The sequence below is a fragment of the Serinus canaria genome, chromosome 1A (genome assembly GCF_022539315.1).
Source record: "Serinus canaria isolate serCan28SL12 chromosome 1A, serCan2020, whole genome shotgun sequence".
Lineage (NCBI taxonomy): Eukaryota > Metazoa > Chordata > Aves > Passeriformes > Fringillidae > Serinus > Serinus canaria.
The window spans coordinates 18303452-18319167 of NC_066314.1; the positions used below are offsets into that span (position 1 = coordinate 18303452).

At 36.2% G+C, this 15716-nt stretch overlaps 1 long non-coding RNA gene across 1 annotated transcript in view; it reads right to left on the minus strand.

Annotated features, from left to right (window-relative positions):
• Window positions 1-1589: 1589 nt before the first annotated feature.
• The window catches only part of LOC127060305 (uncharacterized), a 31658-nt gene continuing 17531 nt past the window's right edge, over window positions 1590-15716 (minus strand). Inside the window, exons 2-4 of the long non-coding RNA XR_007779194.1 lie at window positions 5618-5707; window positions 2130-2216; window positions 1590-1671 (exon numbers count right to left, since the gene is read on the minus strand). This is a non-coding gene — a long non-coding RNA (uncharacterized LOC127060305). The remainder of the gene's footprint in view (window positions 1672-2129; window positions 2217-5617; window positions 5708-15716) is intronic.

Here is a 15716-nt window from a genome sequence, read left to right on the forward strand (position 1 = left end):
AAGATTAATTACTTTAAACTGTACTTAATTCTGTAGAAGAAATACATGATGTAAATTATTAATATTTTCTCCTGAATTAATGATTAAGAGTAGATTTTCATTATGAAGTACTAACACAAGTTGTCTCACTGAAAGATAAAACACAGAAAAGCTTATAAATAGAAATAATGCTTTAGATAAGACTACTTAGCATAATAGAAGGAAAATAAAGCAAAACTGTGGTTATACAAGATTATGCTGTGGTTATCCTCTTCCTGCAGGTATTTTTTGGGGCTTGAAGTATGAATTGTGTCTGAAGCCTTGTGAAAACTTTTCATCAATACTTGTTGATCTAATGAAATACAAGGCTTGTTGGTTTGCTTATGAACTTTGCTCTGCATATGTCCTAGCTGCAGTGAAATATTACTTACACACTGATTTTAGAAATACATGAAAAATGGTTTTGTAAACAGAACTCTTTCTTATGAGGAAACATATGGAACTGGTTGGAATTTTCTGTGAGAACATCCTTTCTGATGCTAATAGGATATCTTCCACATGGTGAAGGTTTCTCCTCTGCATCCAGAAAGAGAGGTGTAGTGAGTTGTTAGTTGTTTCTTCCAAAAACACAGAGATATTTATGTAACTAAAGATAACAAAGAAGAAAAAAATCCACATCCTCATCCTATTTCAATTCATATTTACCAAAGCTGACATTACTATAACTTCATAGTCCCAGATAAATATGGTCAATAACTACACCAACAAAAGTTTTTTATTACCTTGCATTTTTTCTATATTTTAATAATAAATAATGTAAGACACTTCTATTGGGAACTGATCAAGGGAAGAGCAAGAATGTATTTTGACCTGGTCAATTCTCAATCCTAATGCCCAAGGTCTTAGCAGATGAATATCTGGAGCAAATGTCTCGATTTCTTGTAAGCTCACAGACTCTATTAGTATTCCTGACTAATGTATAACTTAGAAATCTTTTTCTTCTACCTTTTTTTTTTTGTTTTGTCACCCAAATGGACACATGATGATTGACCAGAACCAACACAGCATTTTGAGCCTATTTTTCCAGGAACTAAAAAGGTAATTCCATATACTTGATTTCAGTAATTTGAAACAACAATTTGCTTTCAAATATGCTCAAAATGTTCTTAAAATGAAAGCAATTGGGAAAAATTAATTACTAATTTATCCATTTAAAATCACCAAAGCTAAAAAAAGAAAACAAACCTCAAATATTTTCTTATTCCACCCTTTTAAGAACTTTGAGTTTCAATGGACCAAAACCCATTGTTTCAAATGGCTGTATCCAGAAATTCATAGAAACAAAGTATTCAGTCCTAGAATTTGTAATTCTGAGTATGTTAGGAAAATATGCTTTATGACAGCAGATGATTCCTTTGGACTGGATTTGGCAGAGTCAGCTCTTTGGTGAGTGCAATGTCACAAGCTCCATGGGCCTGTTCTAGTGACTGCCAATCTATCCCTTCTCCCTTCTCACAACCATAAGACACTGAGACATAAACTGAAGCAAGCAGACTACAAACAGTATTATCTGGAGCTTTTCAGCTACTAATTTTATTTTTTCACTAGAAATTTGTGGTATAAGAAGTGAAATATCTTCCTCTTCCTAATAATATCAACACAGATGTTCTCCCAGTCAAATGTTTCAGGAACCTGTGTCAAGAAAGAAGGAGCAAAAACAAATATTGAAATAGATGGAGGATGATCAGGGCACATTTTACAACTACATTCCAACACTAAAATACTTTGAAGAATTAGAGCAACAAACAAAATGCTTCCATTTTGATAAGAAAAACATACAAGTGAAATTTATCTTAAGTGAAAATAAGAATATATTAGACTAATTTAGTTTTCACAGTTTTGTGGCAGAAAGACTAATTTTTTTTCTTTTTTTTTTTAAAGTAACTTAAACCAACAACATATTTATAAAAATCATTTCATTGTAAATATTGCTGAAGAAATATTGAATCCAATGTTTAAGCATAAATATATAACACTTAAAATATTATCTTCAGTGAACCCCTGAGACTGTTGAAGCTTCTAGATTTTAAGAAGTAACTTCATAGGCAAGTTGTAACAGAAGGATTGTAGCCAAGATGTTTCCAACTTACCATCGAGCATATCTTTTATGAAGACATAAAGCCTCTTCTCATAGCAACAGATACTTCAAAAACATACAAGCTTTTGGCTCAGAAAACCTTTAGTAATATTAAAAAACATTCTTGAGTTCAAAAATGTATCTAATTTCTTTAGTTTTTGGCTGAAATAACATTAGTAAAAAGGTTTCCTCATGCTGAAACATTTCTTTCCATGTACTGTAAAAATTTTTTTGAAAATGCTACTCTATTTAGTATGACCTCTAGGCTTAGACAGAAGTAAAAATATGTGCTTGCTTGGGTTATTGCATTTTTCTCCAACTTTCAGAATCAGCATTTGGTAACAAATATTTTTTACTCAGGGTTTATTTATTTGTTTATTTATTTATTTATTCTTCCACCCCTAGTGCAGCAATGTCTTATTTGGCCTTGGCAACTTATTGAAAGGAGTTTATAGATGCTCTTACTTTCCTGATACCTTTAGAGGAAGGGCTGACTATTTTTCATTCCCTTAGAAAATATATTTTATCATAATAATTCTTGGTGAAGAATGGCATAAAAAATTAAGTGTAGTTAAACAGCTTTGTCTCCTGCCCTTCTGAGTTTAGGCACTGAGCTGAGGAAATATATTATCTACAAATGCTGTAGCTTCCAATCAGTTTAGCAATGCATCTAATTACATCTATTCTATGGGAGTTCCAACAAGCCAGTTTTCCCTTTTTATGACTAAAGGCTTTCACAGTAGCCATGTGCTGTTCTCTAAACTAGATAATTCAAAAGCAAGTTTTGGTTAACTTAAGCTTTCTTAAGATTTGATGCAACCTTAACAGGTTGCATGCTCTATTAGAAAGGATTTAGGCAGTTTCTCACTATCCTTGAAAGTATATAAAAACCAATAAATAAATGGCTTTACATGTTCTTCACAAACCCATCATTGCTGAGGGTGGTCATTAGGAGCAGGCAAAGGAGAATAAGTTTCCGTAGATTTTCCATTCTGAAGAGGCTGCTGATGATGACAAAGGGGATAACAGGAATTGCTTAATGGAAGACAAAGGAGGTCAGTGACTACATCCAGAAAGGACTGAGTAAAACTCTGAGATAACTTTTCATACTGTGAGCACTTCTGTGTACATAAGTACATGCACTTATACACCACCTTGCTTCCCCTGAGATGCCAGTCACCAGCGTTCTTATCCCTACCATACTAAACATGAGTGTGGAGAAGCACAAGAGCTATGACAATAAATATTATGGTGTGTAATCAGTACTAGCAGGATCTCCTAAACCTTTTAAATTAACATAATTGAAGTTCAATAGCAATCTTTTGTAAGTGCTGATACATGTCAAAATGCATTAGTTTCAATTTAGTTGCTCATTATTTTGCTATCCAATAAAGAGTGTTATAAATTGTTATATATTTACTAGATGGAGCTAAATAAAATAAATTGTAATGAAGCAAATTGACATACCCACTACAGATTTAGTAATAAATATTTACAGCTGAGAAAAGCAAAGCAAGTCTTGAAGATAATGTTAGTCAGGGAAAGTATTATAAAACTAGTACATAGTGAAATAATAGTCCTAAGAACAACAACAAAAAATTGCACTAGCAGGTATTTTATTCAGATGTACCCCATGGTATAAGTCCATTTCCTCATCTCTTGGGTCATGATAACCAGATAGATATATGTAACTGGCTTTGAATGCCTATAACATGTGCAGATTTTCCTTTTTTTCCCCCGTTTAGTTTATCAATCTTCTTTGTAATACTGAAGGTCAATAGGATGGACACGGTATTCTGCAAATATTCACAAGTTTAACTCCTTCTCTAAAAGGAATTAAAAAAAAATAGTATTAATCACACAGTTCTGTGTTTCTGACAAGAAAAACACAGCAGAGGAAAAATGAGCTACGACTTTCAAAAAAGTACTTCAAAACTTCAAGGGAAAATGGAAAGAAACTGTGAGAAGTGAAAGCCCCTTCCCTGTATTTGCTTTCAGGTCTGAGAACCAGTCTGGGACCCATCTGTACTTTAAAGCAGGTGTTTAACTCTGAGGTACTGACCTATGGCACACTCTGTGCCTCAGTACCTCTTGGATCAATGACATGGAACAGGGAAGGACAGGAAAGGACAGGAAACAGCAAAGCACACATACCCTGCAAACCCTACAGTGCTGGCAGCTGTGCATTGGTAAAAGTCTTATTTACAAGATTTTTGTAGGTGTGTCTTGTGCTCTGTATATGTTGAAAGCAGTGTTTATGCTGATATAACCATATATTAGTATAAATGGCATAATGGTATCCTTATCAAGTGTGTACATAGTCATTATGTTTATAATTCTTCTGTCAAAGGAGTCCAATAGAAATGGGGTGGTTTTGTACTTGACTCTGAATATATGCTGTTGTATCAGCTTTTCTGAAGGTCATAAATAATAGTAGAGGTATTTTGCATGCTGCATGTATGCCTAATATTGTGGGCATAGAGCAGAGATTTCTTATGTTTGAAGAAAAAATAGAGTCTTTTCATTCTTTTTTCATTAATTCATAAAAGCCAAAGGTTACCAAATATACATGGTATGACAAGTAATCTTCAATTTCCATAGACTTAGCTAAATCAGTGGAATTCAAAGCACATAATAATGTCCCAATATATCTATTTCAGTGCAGCACCAAGGGCCTAGACCGGTGTGTTGCTAATGACTAACGCAAGCTAATAGCTGTTTGTGTGCTTCAAGGTGCTTGAAGGGCAAGCAATTCAGTTTCTGTAACAGCAACACTAAGTCATTAACTCATGGAAGTATCTCAGCTAACTTGGGGAGAAAAGAAAGAACTAAAGAAGTACTTTATTTTTCAGGGCAAAAGTACACGCATTTGGTTTAAATGAGTTTTGTTAATTACAGAGATAGGTAATTTTACTATAGAAATATAATCCCTAATATTTATAGAAACTTCCTAAATCTCTGACACTGTTGAAAAGCCCTGTCTTTTTACTGGGCAGATATGGAAGAAGCAGTCTGTGACAGAAGTCTGAACAGCCATTCTTGAAGAACAAAAACCAAGAAAAATTTCCTTATTATTTGACTGCCCTACAAAACTGCAGAGTTTGTTTTGCCATGCTGAAATAATGTGTACTAGGGGAAAAAAATCTTAGAGTACATAAATAGAAATTTTATCTAATTCTGTCAATACTTAGAGTTAACCTAAGTTCTTCACATATCCCTCTGGTCTGCAGTCATAGTCAGAGTTCTCTGGGTCAGACATCGCTTTGTCCCTAGCTGCCCTTCACAAGAGGTCCAAAAGCTGCTACCCTCCAGAAAGATGTTGGAGTGATCTTACTAAAGCTATAAATTGAGGCTCAAAAATCTAATAAAAATGAAATAAAATAAAATTTAACATGGAAAGGAATACCACATAAACATTTGATTATGTTCTTTGCTTGTGATGTATTAATGACCCCAAGAAGTACCAAAGCCTCATTTTGGATAAATGCTATGCAAACTTACAGAAACCACTTGTGACACAGACAGCTGTTACAGTAATTACAGCAGCAAGTCCGGCATTGTAGAAGAAAACAGTGGGAGTGGAGATGAGTCCTTAAAAGAGATAATGGTACAGTGTTAAGGCCTGACTGGGAATATCTTTGCACTCAGCAAAAACAGGTTCAAAAGCTGCCGCTGATAGATATGCAAGAAGAGGAATATGAGTTTGTCAAGCCTCAGCCCTTCCCCCGGCACGTCCTGTTCCACTGATCCCTCCTGTGGCAGCACGCTCTCTGTATGGCCTGCAGTCCTGATGTCTAATGTCAGCACCTCTCCAGACCTGACTCACTGCACTGCTTCAATTTTTAGATTTCTTTAATGTGCTTAACATATAATGACAACAAACAACCTCCCATAAAATTGACTTCCCCACATTTCTTCCAAGCTTAGTGGTTCTTCTATACTATGTTCATGTGTTCATGGCACATTTTACAAAGTTATCCCTATTGTAATTATTTTGGATGTTTTGCTGTGTGCTTTAAAAGGATCTATCTTTGTTTAAGCTAGCACTTGTTTTTGAAACTGGCTAATTAAACCAGTAAAAATACTTTTTTTTTTTTTTCAGTGTACATAAGGCTTATTTTAGTTTGGTTTAGGTAAATTAAGAGGGAATGTGAGCTAAATGAAGCAAAACAAAAGAAGAAAGAAATAAAAGCAAAGCCTAGTCTATATGTTAAATTTATGCCAGCATAACTAAGTAACTTGGCACATTAAAAATCACTGCACTAAGCAACATCACTATCCTAGCTGAATAATGGTAGCATAAATATGCCAACAGAAGTGCCCTCACTTGATTGTTTATTTCATTCAGGTACAAAGTCTGACAAACTGTCACATTTATATAAATGCAAAGAAATTTCTAAAGAGGAAATTGGAGTAAATGGAAATTGGTGTAAACATTTTCTAAAGTTTTCTGCTTTGTGTTTTCAGTGGATGGATAGGCTATCAGATTCTCTAATTAAGTGTCTGAATTGTCCAAATAAATGTAAGACCACAAACAGACCTTTGGATATCTCACTGGAATAATGATCATAACCACCTTCAGTCCTTCATTTCTCGGAGAGGTTGCTGGCCTCCCATTCAGCATCGGTTTCAGATCTGTATTGTAATCCTTTATAACCAGGACTAAATGAGCAAGAATAAAACATAAAAAAACGCTTTTTTCCCCCCACACAATGCCTGACTAAATGGTGATACTCACTGATGCAGAATGTTGTGTAAACCAGAGGTATAAACAATTTTGAAAAGCCGCTGTTATGGTGGATGGGCTCACAGTAAACATGTGGCTTGGTTGCAATAACCACTGCAGGAAGCTTGAAACCACGAGGCTGTCCTAGAAACACTCCCTTCAGGCATGTTCAGCTCCCTGTGCCTCAGTAGCCCAGGCTGAGAAGAGTTGGTCAAGGCAGCTGTCACAGCTGTGATGCTGAGTAAGGGGTTTACAAGCCTGGTCTGTTCACTTGGCAGGAGCAAAGAAGTGTTTGTGTAATAGCCCCACCATCAGATCAGATCAGAGGTGTCAGGGGCTGTGGGCAAATCAGCCCAGGGTGAAGAGGCAGCACTTACTGAGCACATCTTTCTCTGTCCCTTTACTGCTCTGCAAAATTTTGCTTTTAAGCAAAGCCAGAGCACTGAAGCTTCTCAGAAGATGTATTTGTTTTAAGTGCTCTTCAAGTAAATTTCCACATTATGATTTCCATATAAGTATTCCCTCCATTCCATGTGGCTTCTGCCCTTTGTCTTGTCCCAGGAAACTTACTTAGCCATCATAATTCCTGAATTGGACCAGAAGGTGTCCAACTGCATCCAGCTCAACTCTGGTTTTAAAGACTCAGGCCAATATATGTGTCTATGTGTACACAAAAAGTTCAATGCAGAAAGGCCTATGGATATACTATTTAATTCTTCCATAATATAAATAAATTCCATATATCTATATATTCCATATAGTTTGCTGAAGATCATATTTACATCCAAGCTTTCTTGTCCTAGATATGAAAATGACCCCTCATATATTAAATACAATCAGTCAAAACCTGGTGTTAGGTATTCTGAGGAAAGACCTCTTCTGTAATAGCTTTTAAGAAGATGAAAAGTGAGAGATTTTATAAGTTAGATGTTCTATATGTTGGTGTCTGGGCAATGATTATTTTTAAAGTATTGAGGAAAACCATTACTGCCCCTTAAGGTTTAATTTGAGTTCCTCCCAATGGCTTAATTGTACATAACCTGATTTATTTTGGGGTTTTCTGTTTCTTCTATGATAATTAAAAAGTAGACACATGCTAAAATTTTAAAGGTGAAGAACCATTGTCAAGTCTCTGAACTGGCAGCAAAAAGAGTCTAGAGAACAAGATCCTTACCTATAATCAGGAAATATTCTCATCAACACTTAAAAGTTTGGCTTGGGGCCTTCAAAGGGATTTGGATTAAATGAACAGTCTCATCACATAATAAAAAATATAAATATGGGCTTATAAATACAGTGCAGCAAAGATCTCAAATTAGTTTATCATGTTTAATTTTCATAACCACAAATGAAAGTAAAATTACTTATAGTTTTCTGGAAGAACTAGTAGCAGAGGGAGATAGCAATTTTGACAGTTTGTGATATTTAAACCAGGTAAAAACAACCAAGAAACAACTGTAATTTACATGTGTAAAAGTGGCTATGAAGTTCTTAAAGACCTGTCATTTTCAAAATCCTAGAACACAGAGAGGTTAATGGAATTACAATGATTCATTACATTGAAAATTGCTTCTTGATGTCATCCAACACAGTGTACTCAGACAAACTCTTAATTTTCCAATTATTTTTCTATCTATTGTATAATACACATGACACAGTAGGGCACTGAAACTGTGGGGTAAAAGGGGTGGAAACTCATAAACTCATAAGCATTTCATACCCATCACAAACAGTGTCCAAAATGTTTCCATGGTCATATAGGGATATCATTCCATGAGTCAAATTTTGAGTGGTGTTATTTGGCTTGCAGATCCTAAAGTTAAGTTGATGGCTGAAATCCGGAGGTTCAGTTTCATGAGTGCAGGGATTTTTCTGCTCTGTTCCACTTTCCCTGTTTCCTTAAGATGGTTATGTGTTTAAAGAGGAGATCCATGAAATCATAGACCCTGATGGCATTTCCATTGTTGGTGTCACTGCTCCTGCAGAAGGGATTTTTTCCCCCAAATTTATCTTTTTTTCCCTCCAAAAAAGAACATTACAGTACTATTACAATGTGGACCCAGTAAAGCATGTGGGATGCATAAAACATTGTGCACGAACGGTGACATATCAAAAATCAGAGAAGCATCACTGACCAGTTATCCTCACTCTTATGCTGAGATTGGTTGTTGGGAACAATAATCTTCCATTTCATGTCTTTGCTTGGTCCATTTTGATGTTTACAATGCTCCCACAACAAAAATGAAAACTAAGAAAAAGAGCAATATTTTTTGCTCAAGGCCCTATTTTCGTCTGTGATTTAGTTTAGAGATCCATCATTGGTGTCAGTGACAATAATTTTGGTAAGGGCTCATCTCCCCTCTGAGTTACCCAGAGAATAACACCACATCAGTTTACTGTCTTTGGTATTTTGCTACTACTCACTAGCATCAAAATTGTCAAATAAAATCTGGGCAAAGGCTTCATAAGTTCAAACTTTTCATTTGGACATTTGCTATTCCTCAAATCTCACTTTTAAACAAATTTTCTGTATACTTCTTACAGACAAGCCCAATTTTCTGGAGTGCCTTGAGTGCTGAGGAAGTTAAAAACTCTGAAAGAGAAATGTTCCAAGCAAATAGGGTAAATATAAACAGTCTCAGCTTGATTTACAGGGCCAGACTGAGGTTTTGTTCATACCAGTTGTACACTTGTATAGTCATATTAACATGAAGTGATTTCTCTCTGTGAAATGATTTCCCCTCTTACCAATGAAAAGAAAGAACTATCACTTCTCTCTTTTCTTTCTCCTCTTGCTATTTTTAATAATATTTTTTTACAAGGGCAGACTTATTTTGTTATGAAGAAATTACAAGGAGATTAAGAAGATAATTCTTCATTTTTGATATGTTATGATTTTCAGTTTCTTTTCTCTTGAATATGACAATTGGGGTCGTATTTCAGCAACAGCAGCTCCTTCATAACAGCTGAAAGACCCTGTGATCTTTTTTGTATCTTTCCTCTATTTTCCACAAACATGAAAATTTAGGTGAATGTGGGTAACATACATAGGAAATTATTTCCTCTTCTCAGAATCCCTTTTCAAATGAGAGGTATAATTGGTCTTATAGGGGTCTTGCTCCAGCATCCCACTGGCTTTTTGGCTACAAAATTTGTTTGCAAATGCAGACCTTATGTTCCCTCATTCCTTTTAGGCACTGAGGTGAGTAAGGATGTTCTGCTATTCATGCCTCTTTACCAATTCCATACCTTGTCAGAATATCCCTAATGACTTTGAATGCTTTGTTATGCAGATCTTTATTACACAGATAAGTCTCAGCTTTCACTTAGCAGCTTTAATTTTTATACAATTTTTCAGACCTTGATAGGAGAGTTTTCCAAATTGGAAGTTTTCTGACAGAGAGGAGGAATTGTGTTATATCTCAGACAAAATAGTAATTTGAGTAATTGTGATCATAACAGGGTTAATTTTTGTGTCTATCAAAGGGTTCAGAAAAGTGTTGCAGAAAAAGTTAAGTAAATACAGCCGAAGTTCAGGTTGCACTTTCTGTTAAATAATTATGTTTGTTCTTCACAGAACAAACACAACCGTTTTTGATCATAATGATTTTTTTAAGTTCAATGAATCCAGATTTTGTTTGATTTTCATGACATAAGTACTTAAAACAATGCTCAACATGTTCTTTATAGGACCATAGAATCATTAAGGCTGGAAAAGACCTCTAAGCTCACCATGGCCTACCATTAAACCAGCATTGCCATTCACCAGTAAAACATATCCCCAAGTGCCACATGCATGTGAGTTTGCACTGACAAATGTATCTCCATCTTTCCAAAGTTTCCTGAAGCTTTCTGGGAATATCATGCACAGACTTCTGAGCTGGCAGCATAAAGGCAAACTTATGCCTGGAGGTGGCAAAGCCGCAGCTAGAATCTGACCTTCTCAGTTCTCAGATGTTGACCCTTTCCAATTTGCAAGTTTGTACACCACAAAGCCAGGCACCCTGGTTCCATATTTCCTGGTCTTCTGTTTTCTGTTCTAGGTTAGCATGGGCATTTCTTTGGGATAGTATTAGCTATTTCTTTTAAAATGTTTTTCTGGCAATCTTTAGTGCCCTGGATACAGCATAAACTATTGCACCTGTAGTGTGTCCGGGGCCACAAACCTGGGAATGTCCTGATGTGCTTTCGGCTGAGGTCTCCCTTCCTAGGGTTTCCATCATGTCCCTCTATTGTGGCATAGACACAGCCTTGGGCAGATGCCCAAAGGCATTTTGAGGGGGAAGGAGGGAGGGAGGGAGGCGTGAGAGGGGTCCTTCCCTGCAAACCAGTACAGTGACCCACATTTTTAATTTCACTTAGGTGCTGCAGGTCACCCCTTCGCTCCTCAAGTCTCTCAGTACGTGTGGCACCATCCTGCCCCAAACCTGTATGGGTGCATGAGGAAAAGGAAGGAGCTGCCTGTGTTCTTTTCCCTACTTGGCACAACTTGCATTACAAGTGAGATTTTTGCCTTGAGCATCCATTCTAAGAGAGAACACCATACAAATAAAAGCAAAGTCTTTCTTTCCGTCATGTCATTAAATAATAATCCCAAAGTAGAAATTATGTACAGCGTCTGCAAAATTTATTCTTAATAATAAATGTTGCCTGTTCTTAATGTTCACTTGTAAACCCTCTGGCTTTCATTGCAATAAAACTAATCTTCAAAGTTCTGAAGCAATATGAAGTTTCTCAATGCTCTGTAAAAAACCTCACCCAGTTTCGAAGGTGTCTGATTTCAGAAATTGACTTCTTGGCTGAATAAAATATCTTTATCCACCTGTTCAAGGTGAAAATTTACATCATATTAATAGGTTCTTTTTTTTTCTGACTGGAGAGAAACTATGGTTGACCACAAGTTCTAGGAAAATATTTCTCTACCAAATGAGTGGCTGAGAAGATTCAAATTAGTTGTCTTGAATAATGTCCAAAAAATAGCAAGTTACCTATGTACTTTGTTCATATTTGTCTTTTTCCACTCATGTTTTTATTTGCATTAAAGTTGTGCCTGATCTAGATCAAGACAGGTAATATGCTGGTACACACACAGATGCATTTCCTTTCCTAAAAAACTCTCTATTTTCAGAAACAAGAGGTGGGTGTAACCACTAGAGCTGGGGGGAGAGGATAAAGGTGAGCTGAAAAGATCATGCAGCTGCATGAGTAATGAGTGTCTAATGGTTTTGACTAAATTAATTTGGTTTTAATTAGTTATATAACTCTTGCATGACTCTCCCACATTGTGTCTGCAGCGTTGGGAGTTAGGGAAACCATCTCCCTGTTTTCAGATTTCATCTGGAAATTATTTAGAAACAATAAGCAGCTATAGAATGCCATTTTAATGCAGTGTATTTTTTTTTCTCAGAAGTCTGTGGTTGTACAGTATTGTTCCTCTCATTTCTAGCCCTCAAATCCGGTACTGAGGCACTTAGAAAAAAATGCATGCTTTCACAAGGCTGTACCAAACTCTGTGAGAAATAACCAAATTGTATAAACAATGAAGTAGTGTATTGCTATATGTGTCAAATATAAGCATAGAAATTAACCAAATACATATTGACTGTCTTCTGCTTTCAAATTCTTCCCCAGCATGTAGGAGGAAATGAAAACCCTGCCATGTGGAATACAAGAGCACAAGAGAAAAAAACAAATCATGAGATTGAAGGGATGACATTTCCCACAAATGGAGACTAAAACACTACATGAATAAAGTAGCTAGCTAAGGCTCCAAGCCCTTATTTAGTAAGATGCTGTAACTGCCCAATATGGTTGTTCTAAAGTTTAAATCCTATTTCCATGCTCATATTCCTAATTAGTCATGTGTAGTGCTTTGCTGAATTGAGGCCAGTAAGAAGACATTGGTGAGTAACCACATACATTTAATCACTACCAGTGATCTGAACTACATGCCTTTATTTGGTTTAAACTGTTATCCAAAAAACCCACATTGTTCTGCTTCTGATGCATCTCCTACTTACTTCTTTTAGATATTTATTCCTTTGTGAACTTTAAAGAGTTAAGATGGAAATAATGTATTTACCTACTATTTTAAAGTGAAGTGGGGTTTTTTGGCTTTTGTTGTTTTGGGGTTTTTTTAGGTTTGTTTTTTAGTTTTGGGGTTTTTTTTTTTTACACTTTATTGACTAATCTCTTTTACAGAAACTTAAAAAAAAAAGTAAGAAGGAAAAAAGACATTCATGTTTGATTTGGGACTAAGCCAGTGTCAACGTGACTGATGATGGGAACACTGATGATACGTTGGGTGAGTCTTTCAAGTTCTGAAACATGTAGAAACCTGCTAAATGGAGCTGAGATCCTGACAGAAGAGCTCACCTGGTAATAAAACTCACTGCAGGGAATAAGGAAAAGAAACTAACAACAAAACATGCCAGATTTAAAAATTCTCACCCTTCTGCACATGTTTCAAATCAGAGAAGCAACAGTAGCTGTTGCAAGTGAATATTCTGTGCGTTCCTGATATACAGAAATACAGGTTGATTTTTTTTTTAATTATATCTCCAAAATACTTGTTTCTCCCTTTAAAATGACTTGTGGGTGTGGTTTCCTTTATATTTAAATACTTTTAACTTCTGTTGTTTCATTAGGTGCAAGAAAAAATTCTAACAAATATGTGACCTCTCTAACTTTTCTCTGAATTTAGTATTCACAAAAACTGTTTGTCTGCCAGATGGCTTAGTCAGAATGGAGTTGTAACTTATACCATATACTGCATATTTATATGCAGTATACATAGTATACATTTATACTATGTACAACAAGTACAACATTTCAGAGCCAAAATAGCCCAGTGAGGTTCCTGCTCCTAGTATTGTGCAAGTGCTTCCCTCCTCCAGTTCTGCTTGCCAGTGTTCCTCCATGCCAGTCTCAGCAGGTGAGAACAGTTTCCCCTGAGCAAACTCTACTCTGTTTCTCTACTGAAACTGAAACAGGGTATGGCTATTTTATGCAAGCCAAAGTCTGACTATGCCTTTTTGAATATAGCTGAAATAAGATAACAATAGCAGCTGGGAGGTGCTGCCACTGGTTTCTGATCAGGCTGAAGGTGCAGAATGTTAGCATATTATGAAATCGTACACTGGAGTTTCTTGGTTACATGCTTAAATTTCTATCCCATGCAGGTATTTATGCAATGGTGCTGCCAGCTCTATTTTCATGTTATTTGGCCATTGCACCTAAGGTGGCAATGCTTATTGCATCTTTATTTTAATGTGCTCATACACCCTTGCTGCTGCTTTTGTACTGTTTGTTGCTTCATGATCTGGCCACAAGATTCAGATTAATTAGAAGAGTTATTGTATTTGGTACCAATAACCATTATAGCTTCATCTAATGAAGATCAAAACATTAACACACTAAATAACTTATTCTAAAAGGGCAGTACAAGCCTATTATGTTTACCCCACATTTGCTTGGATCCCACCTATATGCTAAACTGATGAATTTTAGCTCCTTTTCTAGACTAGCTGGACTTTTCAGTCATTTCTAAATTAATATACATTCAGTATCACTGAAGGCCTCATCTTATCCTATTCATAGTTACTATTATTTTGGAAACAAAATAAACAAATCCTCCTGTCTACCTTTGGAGTAGAGGAGAGAAGAAATTTAGCAGCTTAAAGACCAGAGGATATAATGCTTCAAATGGTGGTGGTCTTTAAATGCAGATGATTTGTGAATTATGAACCAGGAAGCCAACTAAAAGTAAGAAGGAATGAGCTAGTGAGAAATATGCCAGGGAGAAATAAACCACAGAAAACAATTGCATCTTTCAGCCATGCAGAAGAAGGACAGAGTGTAACACAGAGTGTAACACTAGAAGTTAATTTAAAACTTGGACTGTATGTAGTTTCACCAGAGATTTTGCTTGGAAGGTAAAATAACAGGTAACCACCTGTTTTCCATCTTTACTCAACTGTCCTGGTTTTAATATTGCCTTTGTTAATCTATTTAAAACAAAACCAAACTAATTCATTTAGTATTATACTGTGGCTCCACTGGATTTCTTTAATAGCTTTAAATGTGAGTTATCCTGGTAATTTAATATTTCTGAATAATATTAACCTCCTACTACAAAAAAAACCCTCATCTCAAGTCCTCAAACCTCTGTCTTGAAGAAGAAAATAAAAAACCTTTAGTTCTTAACACTAGCACTGAAGTATTTTCTTTGGTCATTCATTCAGAATGAATAAAAAAGACAACAAGTTAAGGATTATAAAAGCACTGTTCAAAGCAATAATGTTGTTTTTAAACCTGCCTGTTTCTGTCCTTCCATCTATCATTTGCTGTAGGCACTGTCCTTCTTACTTAACCCACTCTATTCTCTGTTGGATTTGGACTGCCAAATGACAGAGTGATTCAGTTTAGAAGGGACCTAGGGTGCCCTTGCTTCAGAGGGGCAAAACAGAAAGTAGATCAGGCTGCTCAGGACTTTGCCAGCTCTGACAAAGGTGGAGATTTCCTGGCCTTTCTGCACAACCTGTTTCAATGCTTAGTTATCCTTGCAGTTGAAAACATCTCCTTATATCTGTCTGGAACCCCTCTAGGCTTGGTCTATGTCCTTCTCTCCTCCTCCACTGAGCAGATTCTGGCTTCATCTCCTCGGTGCCCTTGGGTACTGGTCAGTCCCATCCTGCCCCAGGCTGGACAAGCACAGCCCCTCACCAGCCAGTTGCTCCAGCCCCCCCATCCTGGTCACCTTATGCTGAACTCACTCCACTTTATCAGCATCCTTGTTGTCCTGGGGGCCTAAAACTGGATGCAAGGATCCAGATGTAGCCTAAAAAGTGCCAGGTGATATGGGATGATCATTTT